The 17,711-nt window shown below is 42.2% G+C and overlaps 1 long non-coding RNA gene across 1 annotated transcript; it reads right to left on the reverse strand.

Annotated features, from left to right (window-relative positions):
• Positions 1–15,352: 15,352 nt before the first annotated feature.
• LOC123328095 lies at positions 15,353–17,450 on the reverse strand. Its single transcript, XR_006542861.1, has 2 exons — positions 17,411–17,450; positions 15,353–15,799 (listed from the first exon to the last, which is right to left on the reverse strand). It is a non-coding gene; the product is annotated as an uncharacterized LOC123328095 (long non-coding RNA).
• Positions 17,451–17,711: the final 261 nt, after the last annotated feature.

Raw genomic sequence — 17,711 nt, forward strand, 5'->3', positions numbered from 1 at the left:
TAAGCTTATAGGTAATATTCCTATAGTGATTGACTATAGTGATTCCTATAGTGATTAAGAATACAAAAGTTCTTACTGTTATACTTGGAATCAAATTTAGATCCTCTGGCCCTGAAGTCTGTTTTTTGGCTACTAATCTATACTGCTTTTTGGAGGAGGGTAGGGGCTGACCGGAGAAGGCGATATGGCACCCCACTCCAGTACTCTTGCCTGGAAAATCCCATGGATGGAGGAGCCTGGCTGGCTGCAGTCCATGGGGTCGCAAAGAGTCAGACATGACTGAGCAACTTCACTTTCACTTTTCACTTTCCTGCATTGGAGAAGGAAATGCCAACCCACTCCACTGTTCTTGCCTGGAGAATCCCAGGGACGGGGGAGCCTGGTGGGCTGCCATCTATGGGGTCGCACAGAGTTGGACATGACTGAAGTGACTTAGCAGCAGCAGCAGCAGCAACAGGGGCTGACAGCAACCTCTCTAGAATCTTTAAGGTCACATACACTAGTTACCTTGGCTGACTATGAAGAGCCTTGAATTTTACTATATATTTCTTTTAAATGGCTTAATTTCAGGAGGTATTGCTCTACCTTTAAATATTCTCAAAATTTCCTAAAATGGAAAATCATTCAAGGCTAAGGTGACATTGATGCAGTTGTTGCTGGAGCATTTTTATACTGGACCTAAAAGTCAGGTTCATGTGTCCATCTGGTGAGATGCTTGTGGGCAGAAATGGCTTGGCTCCAAGCCTTGGAGGCTCCCAGGGGAAGCTGTTGGTAAGGGGTACAAGTTTTTGCAGAGAGACTGGCTCATCCCTCTTATCCCTCCTTTCAGAGCTTGAAGTCAACTCCCCAGCTGGGTACCCCAGAGGCATAGCATTCTTCAAAACACTGTGGGATAGACAAAGAAACAGACTTGTGGTCGCCAAAGGGGAGGCAGTTGGGGGGAAGGGTGGCATGGGAGTTTGGAGTTAGTAGATGCAAATTATTATATATAGAATGGAAAAGCAGCAAGGTCCTAAGCACAGGGAATTGTATTCAGTATCCTGTGATAAACTATAATGAAAAAGGATATGAAACAGAATGTGTATATGGATACTTTTACTGTGCAGCAGAAATTAACACAACATTGTAGGTCAACTGTACTTCAATAAAATAAATTTAAAAAAAAGCACCATGCACTACGGAAAAGGTTCCCTGAGTGTAGGTATGAGCCATTTCCTCATGGGCCAAGCTGGTTTGCAGCTGGTGTGGGTGGCTACAAACCTAAATGGGAAGCACAGGAAAAGGGAGTGAAGCAACGTGCAGCTACACAGGCTGACGGGGGCGGTGATAGGAGCTTCTCCTGTTACCGTGGTTTAATTAAGGGTAGCTGGAGGAGGACTTTCTTCAAGGAAATGCCATGAGTGTCTAACGGATGTTTGAAGTAGGGAGTTCATTTGCAGCATAAGGAAGGACGATTTCATTCCATTGAGCAAATAGGCAGGGAGATGAAGAGCAGTGGTGACTTTTAATTTCACTTTAAGGAGATTATGAAAAGCAATAGAGTAATGATTCCTGGGAGGCAGCCACGAGCCAGCAGACTCACTGTTAATGTCAGGGACTTTTGCTTATATTTAAATCTTATTATTTGTCTCTGTTCTTCCACTGACAGGTTGTACAGTCTTGATCCCATTCCATTGCCTCCATTCTTCCATGGGGAAGATGGAATTATTTCAGTTCTTGGGGATCTGGTGGTTTATGGGGCTCATCTGGGAAAGAAACTGGGGAGTGTTCCTTCATAAACATTTTCTAAGTCTTGTAAAGATGGTAGCATATGGCCTTTGGCCTGGAGGCATTCCCACCCCAGACTTGCCCACTTGTTTGATTTTGAAGACAGAGAGGTGCTAATTTTAATTAGTATTTTTTTTTTTCAAATAAATTTTTGCTGCTTGGCTTAAGGATCCACCCTGTTGCTGGAAATCTATGCTTTCTTTAGAGTCTGTGGAGATCCTGATGATGTTTCTAACTCTTCCCTTTGAATGGAGAGAAGAGGTTCTGCGGCCTACTTGGTTTTCTCTGAATAGAGAAGCTCTCGCAACTGTTTTCTCAAGTCTTCTCTGGAGGGAAAGGAAAGCTTGAGGGCTTTGATTTTAGAGCTGTTTTCTCCCCCAAGGGCCTGCTTGGGAAGGCTATTGTTCCTAGTTTTCTTGAATTCCTAGGTTGCTGGATGGAGAATAATGCAATGAATTCATGTAAACCTGGGTGCCTGGCTCTCCAGGCACTTCTCTATAATGAATTAGCTCCTCTCAACCCAATTCATTGGTAAGAATGAATGATTCTGTCATATAGATTCCTGAGGCCTTACACTTGTGGCCTTGCCAGCTCTTGCTTCCTGCATCACTCAAAGTCCAACAAAGAGAATAGAAGCCATTCTGTGCATTTAAATTAAATGAATTTAATACAAGGTACTTGTTATTATCAGTCAAGGGAGAGATGGGTAGTCAAGGGGAGGACAGTAGATATTCAAGGGGTTAGAAACAACCAGAAGCTTCCCTATCCTTATGTGGAGAAGCAAAGGGAGAAGGTGATGGTATTGGAGCCCATGGGTTGGGCTCACCCATAGCTGGCTGTCCAGTGTGAGCTGGGATCAAGGAAAAAGCATAGCTTCTGCTGGAAATGCTACTTAAGACAGACTGGGGAGGAGTGAGGGAATTGCTCTGACTTCTCCCTTTCTCCTGCCTCCCAGTCTCCTTTTAGTGTTCCTGTTGGTCAAATCCAGTTGGAAGCCAGTTTATGAGACAGGATGAGAAGCAGCCTGATACAGGGGCAGGTCCCTCTGCAGCATAGTAGAGCAGGGGAAGGCTGGGGAAAACTTTAGGAGCAAAGGGGCCCATGGCTGGTACACCCAGGGCATAGCACCCATGTGGGTCTCACCCATGGGGTCTCTGCAAAGTCCCTAGACAGTTCTGGCCCTCAGGATTATGTGTATGCTTGGTTGTATGTGTTTGGGAACCTGATATAAATGTGTGAGATCTTCCTGGTTGCTCGTTTGGAGAAGTTGCGGGGTCTGCCACCTCCCTTAACTCCACTTTCATGTTCTGTTTCCTATTTATTCATGCCACCTCCGCATTTTCCTGCTCATACAGGCTGCACACTTCCTACTAACTAGTGCAGAGCTAATCTGCCAATCTGCAGAGGGTTCAGTTTCATCCTAACTAATTTGGTCATGATTTCTCTCTGCACTCCTGTATCCCCTCCTTGGTCATTAGGAATCATTTTCTTTGATAAGGTAATTGAGATGCTGGGCATAATTTATCAGCTAACATGGCTATATAAGGATTTCATATTAATGAAGACACAGTGGTAAGACGATGATTCTAGTTCCTATTAAATACAAACGCATCCACGGCATTGACACTGACTGGCAGTAAACCACCATTCATTAAACTCGCCAAGCTTATATTATTCTCTGTAGAGACAGCTGGAAAATTATCCTTGGGTGCCACAACACTAATTTTAATTTTAAAGAAATGAGCCATGAACTACTGAAAATAATAATTCTCAGTGATGACACCTGAGAGGCTGTTGTGGGTATCAGCCAATATATTAATTTTATCTCTGGTTTCCAAGCTGCAGAAATCCTCTTGTGCTAGTTATACAAAAAATGTGTTAAGGCATGGCCCATACAGCTATAAACACAAAAAGATTTTTAAAAAATAGTTCTCTATTTTGCTGAACAAATATCTGCTCATCCTTTACAGGGTTTTTCCATTCAGGATGGTAGGGAGTTGACCAGGTACTTGTCTTTCAGAGAGACCTGTTAAAATAACAGTGCTACCATTCTTATTTTAGGAGAACTGTATTTTATAAAGATGCCATTCCTATTTAGAAAACTGTGTTTCTTTGTTTGGTTGATTCAAACAGTTGCTCTTGGAGTCTAAAAGAATCTGTTTTGCAACCAGAGTGAATATTCCACAATATGTGCTACCTAGTGCTAACCACCGCTAGTCTCTGAAATAGTTTTGAGATACAAGAGCTAAAAAGAAAACCACTTCGGAATTCCAAAGGAAAATTAGTCTGCATTACATTTTAATTTCAACTCATCATCATCACCACCATCACTATCCAAACCCATTTGCCTTCTTAGTTTACAAATTTTATCAGAATTTGCCCCCTTTTACCAGAGAAGGCAATGGCAACCCTCTCTAGTATGCTTGCCTGGAAAATCCCATGGACGGAGGAGCCTGGTGGGCTGCAGTCCATGGGGTCGCGAAGAGTTGGACACGACTGAGTGACTTCACTTTCACTTTTCACTTTCCTGCATTGGAGAAGGAAATGGCAACCCACTCCAGTGTTCTTGCCTGGAGAATCCCAGGGATGGGGGAGCCTGGGAGTCTATGGGGTCGCACAGAGTCGGACACGACTGAAGTGACTTAGCAGCAGCAGCAGCAGCAGCCCCTTTTTACAGGCTCACTTAACATGTTGGACTGGTTTCTTCAATTATCCTCCAGTGATAAACTCTGGCTCCAATGTCTAAAGCTCCCTGTTCAACTGCACCATAAAATATAAGATGGATCTTATTAGGGAGGCAGTGCAAGCTCTTGATAGTGAGAGATGGGCCCTAAATGGTTGCAGTCTTGGTGTGCCCCATGTGGCTGCTTGAGAGTCAGGAAGGTTGAAAATCGAATAATTGAATTCCCTAGTGCTAGAAGGGGAGAAGCTGCCGTTGCTTGTTCTCTTCATTATTTAAATTTCTGCCTTTTTCCATCTTGGAAGCACTCTCCACGGGACTAACAGTTGAACCACCAAGGAGAAGATTTATTTCTCTTCCCAAAGATCAGGTGGTTTACTCAGAAGCAAGTGGCCACTGGAGGTTTGAATGAGTTCAGTAAGAAGCTCCTCTTTGAAATCAGTGCTTTGTTCCTCTTGCTTCCTCGCAAGGTTGCACTGAGGAGATGGGATTTTGCATGGAGAGTTTGATTTGCTTCAGAAATCATGACTTTGCAGCTGTAGATAATCTTGTAAGAGTTCTTTTGATTGCCTTTTATTCAGCCCAGAAAATAGTCCTAGAAACGTTACTTGTTTGCTTCCCATATCAGGAGGTCAAAATCTATGCTAATACACAAGATAACCATTCTTAAAAATTCCCCCAATACAGTTTTTATATCTTTGCTTGGAAATGCATTTTTTTAAAAAAATAGATAAACCAGACAAAAAAGGAAATATACTACTAGCATGCTCGGTTTAAGTCATTCTTACTCTGTTTCTTTTAGATTCCGTAAGTCAGAATTTTACAATTACTATTTTAAAAGAGTTTCTTAAGGATACAGGGAGCCTAAGAATTATTAATATCCTCTAAAGCAGTCAGAACAGTTCTGGGTATAGAGTGGCCCTTGGGGTGTGTTGATTAACTAACTGGATCTGATTTCGTTGAGATGATGAAGATTAGTTGGAGTGCTTTCTTCTTGGGGATCAGGATTCTGTTGGTTTGGGTGTTACACTTTGCAGAAAAGAAAAGCTCTAAGGTAAGTTAGCTTAAAGACGACCCAGAGGGATGGTATGGGGAGGGAGGAGGGAGGAGAGTTCAGGATGGGGAACACATGTATACCTGTGGCGGATTCATTTTGATATTTGGCAAAACTAATACAGTTATGTAAATTTTAAAAATAAAATTAAAAAAAAAGAATAATTAAAAAATAACACTGGTGGCTCAGTGGTAAAGAATCTGCCTGCCAAGCAGGAGACCTAGTTTCGATCCTTGGGCTGGGAAGATCCCCTGGAGAAGGAAATGAAAACCCACTCCAATATTCTTACCTGGGAAATCCCATGGACAGAGGAGCCTGGCAGGCTAGAGTTCATGGGGTTGCAGACAGACACGACTAAGTGACTAAAGAACAACAACAAGGAATAATGAGGTTTTTATCAGCTCCTACCCCAGAGTAAGTTATGACCAACCTAGACAGCACATTAAAAAGCAGAGACATTACTTTGTCAACAAAGGTCCGTCTAGTCAAGGCTATGGTTTCTCCAGTGGTCATGTATGGATATGAGAATTGGACTATAAAGAAAGCTGAGTGCCGAAGAATTGATGCTTTTGAACTGTGGTGTTGGAGAAGACTCTTGAGAGTCTCTTGGACTGCAAGGAGATCCAACCAGTCCATCCTAAAGGAAATCAGTCCTGGGTGTTCATTGGAAGGACTGATGTTGAAGCTGAAACACCAATACTTTGGCCACCTGATGCGAAGAGCTGACTCATTTGAAAAGACCCTGATGCTGGGAAAGATTGAGGGCAGGAGGAGAAGGGACGACAAAGGATAAGGTGGTTGGATGGCATCACCGACTCAGTGGACATGGGTGGACTCTGGAAGCTGATGATGGACAGGGAGGCCTGGCGTGCTGCAGTTCATGGGGTCACAAACAGTCAGACATGACTGAGTGACTGAACTGAACTGAACCCCAGAGTCAGGTTGGGGAGCAGGAGTGGGGAGGCTTGAGCTCTGAGATGCTCTCTGCTCTGTTTCCAGCTGGTCATGTAAGATGATTGCCAGCCTCATAATCACTGAACAGAGTATTGAGTTCACTAAGTCTTCACCCCCAAAGAGTCAGTTTCAGTTGATCTTAGGTGATGCTCAGGAATTTGGATGCTCGAAAAACTCCCCAGGTGATTCTAAAGCGCAACCAGGGATGAGAGCCACCCTCTAGTAGAGGTGTATACCTGAGTCAGGGTGACTTAATAAGATTTTTGTCTCTTTGGAATTTGAAATCTGGCATGGAAATACCCAGAAATTTAATGTTTCGTGGGCTGTCATGTTGATGATAGTGGTCTGCTGAGAAAATTTCTAAATTCTCCTGTTGAGGTTGGTTTTTGAATTTATTGTGGTACTTTTCTCAGTTCTTAGACATTCAGTTCTCCCTTTGACTCTGTGAGATCAGTTGGTTTTCTTCCATCCATCCATCCATTTATCCACCCATCCATTCATCAAACATTTATTCAGTGCCTAGCTAGTTGTTCTTTCTTTCCTGGATTTCATGCTGGAAATCTATGAAAGTGGTTTAAAGTTTGAAGTGGGTAAAAGTTTGAAGTCTACTGTTCCAGCTCTTGTCCTGATGAACGCAAATACTTTCTCATTCTTTGGTCCTACTTTCTTCATTAAAATAAACATTCTTTGTTTTGTTTTGCACTGTGTCTTCCTGAGGTCCAATCTCTTGCTTACCAGAGCATTAGCATCCTCAAATCTAGAGACAGTTTGGAAAAGTGGTGACTAGTGTGGACTCTCTAACCTGTCTTTTTAGATTTGACTCTGGCTCTTCTTATAAGATACCCAGCTTGTTTACTTCAACTTTATTGAGGTATAATTATATTGACATATAAAATCAAAGGATATTTCAAGTGTATATGATGGTGATTTGATATAGGTACATGATGTATGTGGTTTCTTTCTTAAAACGATGGTGATGAAAGTGCTTATAACTTATAACGTGGTTGTGACAGTTAAATGAGATATCTGTGTAATCATTTAGCATCTTTTCATGGTAAATATTCAGTGAGTGGTACAATTTTTGGTATAATCATCAGATGTTCTGTTGCTTAAAGCAGGTATATCTGATTATTTCAGTGATGGTTCAAATAGTCTCTGTGGCAACTACTCAACCCTGCCATTGGACTGCAAAAGCAGCTACAGACAATACACGAGCAAATAGGCATGATGGCCACTGAAATTTAAAAACATATGTGGTGGGTGGATATGGCCCTTGAGCCATAGTTTGCCAGCCCCTGGTTTGGAGCAATAGGAACTACAGGCATGCAACAATATAGTTGTAGAGGGAGGTTCTTATTCTGGATAGTGGTGGCTTATTGAAACCTATAAGAGAACTTCTATTATTTTCAAGAATTAATAAAATTCTGGGAGGATAAAGGATGGATCAGGACTCCAGTCTTGGCAGGACTTGAGGCCATAAAATATAGGCTTCATCATTACCAATACACATTTATTGTTTAAAATGTGCCAGCCAGTGGGGATGGAAAGGAAAGGTCTGGAGGACCCAGAGCTCACTGGGAAGCGCTGCTCATCTTTCCCCCTCAAGATACTTCTTATTACAGGTGTGGGTTCTAACGTCAGTGATGTCACTAGGATTCCTGGAACAGGTAGCTGTAGAAACAAAGTTGTCTTGTGGGACATCATTTCATGAGAATAAATGTTTTTCCTCAGAAGCTCTTGATTAGCCATGTGGAATCTACTCTGGGGCTGAACCTAGAAAGGAATTCTTTAAGGAGCCTCCTGCATGTAGTTATGGTTTCATTTTTCAGTGAAGCAAGGTTGTGAGAGTTTACTCTGCATTTAGAAGGGAAAAATGTGACACCTCGCTGTCCCATTTATCAGGAGCTTGGCACTTTTGTGGGCAGCAAGGAGACTTGTAAAGAAGACAGATAAAACCACTGGGAACAATAGTGATTCAGTCCCAGGGAGCTCCTTGCCCAGCTGTATCTTCTCATTTCCTGGAATGTAAAATCAGTACTACTCCCCGCAAAACAGGAAAACCCAAATGGAAATACCAAAGTGAGACAGGGAGAGGAGAGACACTTGAGGGAGAGAAACTGGGGAAAAGAGACCAGGTAAAGGGAGACAAAGGAGAAAGAATTCTTCCCATTGTTCCGGCCTTCTTCTTCCACAGATGGAGACACAGAGAAAAGATATTCAGAGAGGAAGGTGAGAGAGAGAGATAGACAGAGGATGCTATGGGTCTGCAGGGGTGGAATATAACAGGGCATAGTTCATTGTGACACGTGAAACTAATTTTCATCTTTTACGGCTTCATCTTACAGGGCTGCAGTTTATTTTGCCACCTGGTATCTCCGAGAAAGATGCACAGACAGTTAACGGCCATAGGATGGCATCTCTGATGTGCTCATGTACTCATCTATCCTGTTTAAAGAGCTAGTTCATTCGTAAAATAAAGTCACCCTGGGGCCTTAAAGTTCATAAAATAATATTTATTGGCTATTCATAGTTAATTCTTCTCTCTGGCCAGCAGGTATCATATCTTAAGGAAACCTCACATACCTTTTGCTTCTCCGGCAGAAGAGAGCCCAGGGTATGTGTGTACTGCTTACAGGTCATGGACTTTTCACAAAAATCTTGATTGAGTGGGAGGGCTATATTGTTGGTTTCCAGTTTTCTTTCTTTTCCTATGACTTCATTTATGGAAGAAAATTTTTGTGCTGGTTTGCTTTAAACAATAAAAATGTTGTCTCCCTCCCCCCACTTATAGATCTTGGGTGAACTTCAGGAGATGGTGAGGCAGAGGGAGGCCTGGCATGCTGCAGTCCACACGGTCACAGAGAGTCGGACACGACTGATTGACAACAGCAACATCGACTTAGAATTTAATAGGAGCTAGCCTTTGGGTTTTGCACTTGAAAAGGGTAGTGGTAAGGGTGATGAGAGAATTTTCTCCAAGGGAAGTGTCGAGAAATCTGAGATAATAAGCATTGCTTTGCTTTTCAGATATACTTTGGGGGTTTTTAAAAAGCTTTTGATGACAATTTTTGGATTGACAGTTCTGAAGGTCAGAAAGCTTCATTTACTTATGGAATAGGTCAGCCATAATAGTTGTGTAGGTTCATAGGCCGTAGGATTTGAAAGACATTTGTGTAAATGTAAAAGAAACTAGACCTTAGCCGATAAAGGATTTCAGTAAAAATGGATGGTGGTATTTCCTTGGGCTACAGACTTTACTTCTGTTAGAGCTGTGTCCCACATCTGATTCTGAAGTTGGTTGAGGTATGGTTTTCAGGTTGGAACGAGCCAAGGAATGAGCTGCTTGGCTCTGTGTGCTGCGTCTCCTATGGTCTGGGCCTTGGGTTGTGTCAAGGCCATTTCTCTGAGGTGGCAAGAGGATAAAGAGCCTGAATGGAAATATTTTCACTGACACTGTTCCTGGACAGAAGCCAAATTCTGATGCTTGTTTGGGGCTAGAATAACTGCTTGGCTGGAATTGCTACTATGCACTGAGTTATATGCCCAATCAGAAAGGAGTGGTAGGGGAGAGACTTGGAGAAAGGGTATAAAAGCTCTTGGAAGTAAGGAACTAAACAAAAGCAGGTTTGAATCTCCTTTTCTCTAGGGACTCAGAATATTTCAAATTTCCGCTGTGAGCTGTGCTCTCATTAGACTGCTATAGAATATCCATTCAGGATATTCACTTCATCAACAGTGAAATGAAGATCAGATCTTTTGTCTGCCTTTCATTATCCCCATGGACTGCTGGGGGGAGATGTTTATCTTTTCCTGGAAATGAAAGGCACACTACCTACCTAATAATTAACCCCTTGAGTGTCATGTAAAACATGGAACTCAACTCCTTTGCTCTGGAAATCAGCCTTTATCCACAGGACATCCTGAACTGAGAAATAAACTCGTCATTGATTGTGAGTCAATAAGAGAGTACAAAGAGGAGCCTGGTTACAAAAGGCAGGTTTGTAACCTGCTTGGTTACAAAAGGCCTGGTTTCATTTGGCAAACCAAATGAATTTCTTTTGGGCATTGTAGTGGTCTATAATAGTGTCTCTTCTTGCCCTTCTTCTGAAGGACATTGAGTAGATGTGACGTTGAGGACTACTGATGAAGAGCCTGGTCATAGAATCAAAGCTTTACCCCTAAGACATTTTTCTTCATTGCTTTATGTATTCTAAATACTTAAGAAAATTATTCAAGCAGCAAATATAATTTTATACTTGATTAACAGCTGTTTATTTGTTTATATTTTTAGTTGGAGGATAATCGCTTTATAATATTGTATTGGCTCCTGCCATGCAACAGTGTGAATCAGCCACAAGCACACATACATCCCCTCCCTCCTGAACCTCCCCCTACGCCCCCACCCCATCCCACCCTCTAGGTCATCCCAGAGCACCAGGTTGAGCTCCCTGTGCCCAAATAGCAGCTTCCCTCTAGCTAGATATTTTACACACGGTAGCCTATGTATGTCAGGGCTACTCTCTCGGTGTGTTCGACCCTCTCCTTCCTCCTTCCCCCGCTGTGTCCATAGTCTTTTCTCTATGTCTGTGTCTTTATTCCTGGCCCTGCAAATAGGTTCATCAGTACCATTTTTCTAGACTCCATATATATGCATTAATGTATGAAATTTTTCTCTTTCTGACTTACTTCACTCTGTATAACAGGCCCTAGGTTCTTCCACCTCACTAGAACTGACTCAGATGTGTTCCTTTCTGTTCATATGCTGTTTTCAAACTAAAATATTTGTCCCCACAGTATTCATCCCTATCTCTGTAGTTGATATGGAAAGAATGCTGGAGTTCTCTCTTCTTAGAACCCGTTCATCATCACACCACTGCTTGTACTGTTGTAAAGCAAACAAGCCCACTAGGGCTCCTGGGAAGTCATTCTGATGCCCCATTTGATACAAACCCTCGGCAGTGAAGAACACATCCAGTTAATATATCCCAGCAATCCTAACAGTGCCTGTTGGTTGCTATTCTCTGTACCCACTGACCCACCCTTACCCTGTTGCTGGAAGGTTATATCTATTTAGCAGCATGGAAGATAATTTTGCCTTTCTCTTTTAAGCAGAAGTCTCTTCTGTCCAGATACCTATTTTAGTCCAACAACTAAACAGTTGCAAAAGCTCTTGAACCTGGTCTTTTGGCGCTTCTGCACCAGCAGGTGCTATGATCACAGATATATAATAACAGAATGAGATAAAAATACTAGCAAGTATAAATCTGGTAATCCTGGATTCGTATCTTTTCTTCCCATTTGGCTTTAAAAGAACTTGAGTACTTGGGGGGGAAAAAGGCTGAAAGATGTCCCATCTGATGTCCTGATCCTCTAGGTGATGTTCGAATCAAAGATTAAGAGAGATTCATGGGACTTTGACTTTTCCTTGTTATCTTCTTTAAGTGCAAAACTGACATAAGAAACGTCAACCTGCCAGGAATGTGGCATTTGCTGAAAGAAACTGTTGGTGTTAAAGCCAAACAAACACAGTCTTCCCCTGTTCAGACCAGGGTGCATCCCACTGGCTTTAGCTCACACTTATCCTCCTCTGCGGAGAAGGCAATGGCACCCCACTCCAGTACTCTTGCCTGGAAAATCCCATGGACGGAGGAGCCTGGTAGGCTGCAGTCCATGGGGTTGCTAAGAGTCAGACATGACTGAGCGACTTCACTTTCACTTTTCACTTTCCTGCATTGGAGAAGGAAATGGCAGCCCACTCCAGTGTTCTTGCCTGGAGAATCCCAGGGACGGGGGAGCCTGGTGGCCTGCAGTCTATGGGGTCGCACAGAGTCGGACATGACTGAAGCGACTTAGCAGCAGCAGCAGCAGCATCCTCCTCCTCTGATGTCCCCACAATGTCCCCTCATTTTGCTGGGTGAAATTTCTCTGTTTCTGAATGAAAAAGCTTTTGTTAAAATTCTAATAATTCCTACACTTATAAATCCATTTTATTTATCTCTCTGGGAAGTGGAAAGAGGGAAAAACTGAGAAAAATTAATCATATTATGTAATGTGTGACTTGTTTAAAGCATGGACATTATTTTACCTCTGAGAGAGTATTTTATTCTCTAACATCATCTCCAATATTCCATGTCCCTAACTTTCCTTCCCTCTCTGATCAGAGAGAAGTGGGTTCTCTCTCCCCTACCTCACCATACCACCAGGGTGCTTAACATCTGTAGTCTGTTGTGTACTTAATTATTTGTGTTTGTATCACCCGTTGGGTCATACATTTCTTGAGGAAGTTGTGTTTGGTTCATCTTTATTTCCTCAAACAATCAAAAAGAGTTCTTTAGGATTTCCCTGGTGGTCCAGTGGTTAAAGAATCCTCCTGCCAGTGCAGGGGACACAGGTTCGATCCCAGGTCCTGGAAGATCCCACATGCTGTGGAACAACTAGGCACATGTTCCACAACTACTGAGCCTGTGCTCTGCAACAAGAGAAGCCACCGCAAGAGAAGCCTGCAGACCGCACAAAGAGTAGCCCCACTCGCCACAACTAGAGAAAGCCCATGCACAGCAGTAAAGACCCAGCACAACCAAAAATAAATAAATCAGAAAAAAGAGTTTCCTTATACATAGTAAGTACACAATAAAGTAATAAATAAATGTTAATGGAGGTGGTTTCTCCTTGTCTTTTTGAGTATTTTGAAATGATGCTTCAGTTTTCTTCTTACGATGAATACTTATTTAAAGACATGATACTATGGGCCAGATACTGTTGTATGCACTGGGAATATAGCATGAATAAAACACAGAAATCATCCTTGTGGCTAAATATAAAAAAGCAAGTATGTGTATGTTGTTGTTGTTTGATTGCTGAGTTGTGTCTGCCTCTTTTGCAACCCCATGGACTATAGCCCATTAGACTCCTCTGTTGATGGGATTTTCTGGAGGGGTTGCCATTTTCTTCTTCAGGGGATCTTCCTGACCCAGGGATTGAACCCACATCTCCTGCATTAGCAGGCAGATTCTTTACCACTGAGCCACCAGGCAAACAAGGGGTGAGATGGAAGAAGACCTTCTACAGTCCAGGCTTTTGCTGTGACGTGGAAAGCTCACAGGCTGAATGTTGAAGTGACGTGATTTGACATATGAGGTTAAGAAATATGTTGTCAATAATGATAATTGTGTTTTGATGATTAGAAATCTTGGTGCCACCGGTGAAAATGACATTCACTGTAGGGTGGAAGGGAGTTAAATGGCTGTAGGAACCTTTATCTTGAAAGCGTACATTAGACATATTCAGAGTTTCTAAGGGCTTCCCTGGTGGCTCAGGCACTAAAAATTCTGCCTGCAATGTGGAAGACCTGGGTTCAATCCCTGGGTCGGGAAGATCCCCTGGAGGAGGGCATGGCAACCCACTCCAGTACTCTTGCTGGAGAATCTCCATGGACAGAGGAGCCTAGCGAGCTATAGTCCATGGGATCACACAGAGTCGGACACAGCTGAAGTGGCTAAGCAGCAGCAGCAGAGTTTCTAAATGCATTTAAAACAGAGTACTGAAAACAGCATGACCGTCCTGCTGTGATTCTGAGTACGAATGCGTAAAGCCTGTGTTTTGTGGCCAGTGTCTTAGTATGGCTTGTCTTGTGCGTGTGTGCTGCCGCTTCAGTCATGTCCGACTCTTTGTGACCCCAAGGACTGTGGCCTGCCAGGCTTCTCTCTCCATGGGATTCTCCAGACAAGAATACTGGAGTGGGTTGCCATGCCCTCCTCCAGGGGATCTTCTTAACCCAGGGATGGAACCTGTGTCTCTTGTCTTCTGCATTGGCAGGTGGGTTCTTTACCACTAGAGCCACGTGGGAATACCTGTCTTGTCTTAATTTAAGCTTTATTGATGCACTACTCTGAATATGCTTTTAGTGTCCTCTTATCTGCCAAGGTGCTTTTGTTATTTGGTGTATACAGTAAGCACCATAATGTGTTGGAAGTAAATTCTTACCAAGTCAGCAGCCATTGTAGGCCAGTGGTCACAAAGCTTATCGGATCTTATGCCTCTATCTGTGAAATATTTTTCAACATTCACCCACAATCTACTTATATTATTTACTGTTTACATGTACTCGAATAGTCATATATATTTATTATAAAACATACACTTAAAGGAATTTAAAAAGATGATATAAATAAACACCTTAAATGATATTTTATTTAGTTTATGGTTACAAAATATTTTTTCTGTCATTAAAATATTGTTACCATTTAAAATGAGAGCAGTGTACTTGAATATGTTTTATTAGTTTTTAGACTATCTGTAAAAAAACTTTGTGATGAAGTAATTAGAAGAGGTATTCCAGTTCGAGTTTGAGACTTGGTTTTTCAATTGTTGTCATAGTTGAAAAATATTCCTCAAAAACACCCAAATAGAAGGAATTCATCATGGACTTCACTTCATCATGTAAGTCAATTTACAGCCCCAAATTCATCTTGCAGTAGGTTTTCATTGAAATACAGCTAGTGAATTTCCATCGTCTGTGATATCAATCAGATGTTTTCGCAAAACTAATTTGAAGGTAATGCATTTTAATGTTTTGAACAAAGGTGTTCAAAAACCCACTGAAACTCTCCATTTGGAAGATTTAAAAACAGTTTTCAGAGAGGAGAGTGTTTATAGCAATATGCTTACAGTATTTTCTTCAACAAAATCATATAATGATGGAAAGATTTTCAAGCATTCATTTTCACAATGTCTTTCTGTACATGAATTTCTTTTGAAAAGCAGTTGCTTTCTTGCTTATTGTTAAAGCATCTAATTTACCTTGAAGGGACAGATTAAGTAAGTAGCTGAGAAAGAGCTCATACAGGAAGCCGGAGAAGTGTTGACTTTGCTTTTGCCATCTTATGTTTTTCCTTGCATTGTTATTAAGTTGGTTTCTTTGCAGAAATATCTTGAAGCCATCAGAGCTTTTGTGAAGGATTAGTTTGATTAACTAGATGATACAGCCTGTGAATCCACTGAATTGGGCACATGTAAAATGCAATAGGGAGCAGGATACTAAAAAGTAAGGAGAAAGCCGGGGCAGGGCTGGCTGCTCCTCCCACGTCCCTCCTAGAGAGGTGCCGTCTCATGACCTGGCAGGCAGACATCTGTGTGGAGAGAAGATGCTGGAGCTGATCCATAGGTTAGATGTTAGCAGATCTTTATTCCTTTCTTTTGAAGGATTAAAATATATTAAAAAATAGAAGTCCCAATATTTTTTATCACTTCAGAGCCTCACCTGACACACCTCCCAGGGTTTGTGCAACTCACTTGGGAGACTCTGTCCTTAATGCTGGCATTTTCAATTGGAGGGCTTGAAAGTCCTGAGGAAACACAAAGCATTAAAAAGTTTTGCTGCTCCATCATTTGTAAGATCCCATCAGCAGAAGATCAAGCAAAAGAAAAATAATGGTTTGGGGGACAGAGATAATTTATGGCATCACTGTAGTAATTGAAAGCAAAGCTAATTAAATCTCCTTTGGCTGGTCATTGCTTACCTTCACATGCAAATGAGTGTCTACAGCTGTCCAAAAAGTCCTGTATCACTTATGCTTTCTAACAGCTTAGTCACCCTGGGGATGGCTTCCAGTAAGCCTTCTTCCTATTATAAATTCCGTCTTTCTAGCTGGTTTCTGTCTTGCCTCTCCTTTCACTTTTCCTAGATTAGGTATGCCATTGCCTGGGGAGAGGGATGGGTTCATTCATTCCTTCTTCACTTTTGGTATCAAGTTATCAGTGTCATCCCAGGAAGGGAAGGGTTGGAGCCCAGTGTACCATTCAAATTAATGAAATATTTTTACATCTGATTCTGTGATGCTTTGTTTATTATTTTTTTAAAAAAGTTATTATTTTTTAATGGGCTCTGAGAAAACAGAGTTTTTCTTGTTTGTTTGCAAGCAAGTTTAATGTTGTGAATGTTCCTCTCAGAGTTTAAAATTCCCAGGGCTGCTGCAGTGCAAAAAATATTAATCTTTTCTTTTTCTTTTTTCCTTAAAAATATCTTGGGAGAAGAGTAAACTGTTAAGAGATACAGAAATTGCAAATGGTGTGTGGCTGCAGTGTTGATGGGTGTTGCCACAGCTGAATAATGTTGGCAGTCCAGGGAGGGACACGAAAAGGCAGTAGGAGGAAAAAAGTTTAGTTTTATGAGCGTGAAGCGGTTGGTGGCAGAAAATGTTGCTGGACATTTCCTTTCTTCCTCTGTTTCTTTTTCCTCCCTCCCACCTTCCTTTTTTCCTTCCTTCCCTATTTTCTTTCTATAGAGCATAGGAACATTTAGCAATTTGTTCTGTCGAGGTCGGGGGTGGTGGGATGGGGGGAAAGAAATGATTCCAGATATGAGGAGTTTAAAGGAAGCCAAAAACTCCAGCGATTTCAGAGCATGAGTGAGGTAAGAAAGGCGATCCCTTGATAGGGTAGCCCAGTGTGGGTATCAGAGCCGGAGAAGGTTTCAGGTGGGCATCCATACAGGTGGGAGACTAGTGTCCTGACATGGAGTGCCAGAGCCTGATTGGGGTTATAAAGCGTCTAAAACTGCTGTGTGGGAGCAGTCAGCCCAGGGTCGCAGAGCCCTAAGCAGGCTAAGGAATGTATTCCCAGGGGCAGAGTCTGACAGCCTTTTGTAAAACTTGATTTTCTACCGTTATGCCTTGAAAGGATAGGGGACATTTTTCCACCTTTCCAAGCGCGGGGAAGCATTGCTAAATCGATGAAGGGTCACCTGGCTGTGCCTTTACTTTAGACTGTCACAAAAAGGGATGTGAAAGATTAGGAGGGAAGCACTGGACACGTAAAGCATATGCTGGGGAAAAAAATAGGAAAGTGATATTTCAAAACGTTTGAAGAAAAACATATACAGAAACCTACAGGTCAGGACTCCCAATAATTTTGTGTTCGTGCTTACAAAGCATGAACAAAAATAGAAAATCTCTTACCTTGACCATCACCTTCAGAATGGGAAGCAAGAAGCTGCTTCCCCCCCCCCCCCCCCCCCCCCTCCTCAGCATGACTTTGGTATGATGGAGAGAAACAGCTTTGGAATCAAACTTTGTGTTTAAACTTCATGAAGGGCATCACTGTGGGACCGTGGAAAGACATTCTGGCCTGTGAAACTGGATAGATCTCATATAAATGGTGTCAGGTCCTGCTTACTAACCAGGCATTTGGTCCTCCCCACCTGACTCACATATGGTACTACGTAGAGATGGTCCAGGTGGTGAGGGCGAGGGGTCTGTG

Source organism: Bubalus bubalis, chromosome 11 (assembly GCF_019923935.1).
Source record: "Bubalus bubalis isolate 160015118507 breed Murrah chromosome 11, NDDB_SH_1, whole genome shotgun sequence".
Taxonomy (NCBI): domain Eukaryota; kingdom Metazoa; phylum Chordata; class Mammalia; order Artiodactyla; family Bovidae; genus Bubalus; species Bubalus bubalis.